Source organism: Cololabis saira, chromosome 24 (genome assembly GCF_033807715.1).
Source record: "Cololabis saira isolate AMF1-May2022 chromosome 24, fColSai1.1, whole genome shotgun sequence".
Classification (NCBI taxonomy): Eukaryota; Metazoa; Chordata; class Actinopteri; order Beloniformes; family Belonidae; genus Cololabis; species Cololabis saira.
Window position 1 is genome coordinate 24,307,922 of NC_084610.1, and position 2,529 is coordinate 24,310,450.

Consider the following 2,529-nt stretch of genomic DNA (forward strand, 5'->3'; position numbering starts at 1 on the left):
TGAGAAAAAAGTGGAAATTTTGAGAAAAAAGTGGAAATTTTGTGAAAAAAGATGAAATGTCGAGGAAAAAAGTCGAAATTTTGAGAAAAAAGTCAAATTTTTGTGAAAAAAGATGAAATGTCGAGGAAAAAAGTCGAAATTTTGAGAAAAAAGTCGAAATGTTGAGAAAAAAGTCAAAATTTTGTGAAAAAAGATGAAATGTCGAGGAAAAAAGTCGAAATTTTTAGAAAAAAGATGAAATGTCGAGAAAAAAGTCAAAATGTCGAGAAGAAAGTCGAAAAATTTAAAAATTTTGAGAAGAAAGTCAAAAATTTGAGAAAAAAGTTGAAATGTCAAGAAGAAAGTCAAAATGTTAAATTGCAGCTAAAATGTCTCATTTTTGTCAAAAAAATCTAAAATAAAAAAAAATTACACTTAAAACAAGACTCATCACTGGAAAAAACAACAATTTTCACCTGTTTCGAGTAGATTTTCACTTGAAATAAGTAGAAAAATCTGCCAGTGGAACAAGATTTATCTTCTCATTACAAGCAAAAAAATCTTGTTCCACTGGCAGATTTTTCTACTTATTTCAAGTGAAAATCTACTTGAAACAGGTGAAAATTGTTGTTTAAAGTCATGCTAGCCAATCAGAATCCTGGAAAAAAACATCAACAAATGACACGAGTAACTTCCAGTTACTTCCAAGATGAATGAAATTTTGACTTTTGTCTAAAAATTTTGACTTTTTTCTCTAAATTTTGACTTTCTTTTCGACATTTCGACTTTTCTCAAAATTTCGACTTTTTTCTCGACGTTTTTCTCAAACTTCTGACTTTTTCCTCAAAATTTTGACTTTCTTCTGGACATTTCGACTTTTCTCAAAATTTCGACTTTTTTCTCAACTTTTTTCTCAAAATTTTGACTTTTTTCTCAAATTTCGAGCTCCGGTTTTGGTGCCTTTTTCTGACGTCATGTTGTCACTTCAAGTCCGTGGTTCCAGCCATGAAGAGCGTTCCCTGTGTTCTTTTGCATTTACACTGCAAAAATTCAAAATCTTACCAGGAATATTTGTCTTATTAGATGCCTCGTGGCTTTATTGTTATCCTGCGTGTTTATTTTTTTTATTCATTTTCCGGACAGATTTCGGTTCGCTACTCCTACAGATTTCGGAGGACCCAGGCAAATCATATATCAAAACGTGCGGCTCGATCGGGAATAGTGGTGTTGAAATTCCCATTTTTCCCAAAGTTATTCCCATAAAAAAAAAACGGCCAAAAAACCCCATTCAAAGTGGATGAGAGTAGGTAAAAAAAAAAGCCAAAATTCACCTTTTTTCTGAGTCACTTAACTTTGTCATACCTGCACGTAGAAATGTCATTCAAACTTCAAAACGGAGGAAAACTTATCTTCTCTCCAAAACACTAAACAGTTTTTTCTTATGATGTACACTTTACAAAATATGAGCACTCAAGCGAGGACTGGAAATCACTTTTTCGTCAAATCTAGAGTGCGGGTGTCGGTTGCTAGAGTGCGAGAAACAGTAAAAAAATAACCTGAATTTTTATTTGTAACTTGAGCTCACGGCCAAACCGTAAAAAGGAGACCAATAATTTTTGGTCAGAATGTAGACATAGGTGTTGGGATTCATAAAATGTGACTTTGACAGGCGGGGTATGCACAAAATTTAAACGGGGAAGGATAGAGCGGCGCCAATACCTGTCTCAGTCTCCATTCACTGTAATGTAATTAAAAGTTTTCTTCAAAAGAATCTCACTCTGTCTTCGCACTGACCTTACTCACTCATTTTAAGGAATATCTGAATAAAATTCAGATTGTCAGAATCTGCCGGGTTCTGTGTCTCTCACGATGTTTTCATTTTTCTGCTGCGAGCTTCGGTTTGATCACAAATAGGAGTGATTTGAGACCTTAAAACAAGAGTCATCACCAGAAAAATAACTTATTTGACAATTTTCACCTGTTTCAAGTGAATTTTCACTTGAAATAAGCAGGAAAATCTGCCAGTGGAACAAGATTTATCTTCTCATTACAAGCAAAAAAATCCTGTTCCACTGGCAGATTTTTCTACTTATTTTAAGTGAAAATCTACTTGAAACAGGTGAAAATTGTTGTTTTTCCAGTGATGAGTCTTGTTTTACGTGTAATGAGTTTTTTAAATTAGAAATAAGACAAATATTCTTGTTAAGATTTTGAGTTTTTGCAGTGCTGACAATGCCCATCGGAACATACAGTTTTTTTTGCAGTTTTTTTTATATATATGTTACAAATCCACCCATTTTGTGTAAATGTATTATCTTCACTATGAATACGTAAAGCTTGGCCTTTGTAAATAAAATAAAAAATGTACCACCAGGTAAATCAATTGACTGTTTTAATTCATTAAACAATGATTAAAAGTAATTTATTATATGTGACAAGGTGTGGACGCCTTTATTACTCCATGTTGAAAATATAAAATATAATTATAATAATAATTCAACTGAAAGCCTGAGCTCATTTTGTCCTTTTACATTAATAAGGAAGAAATAA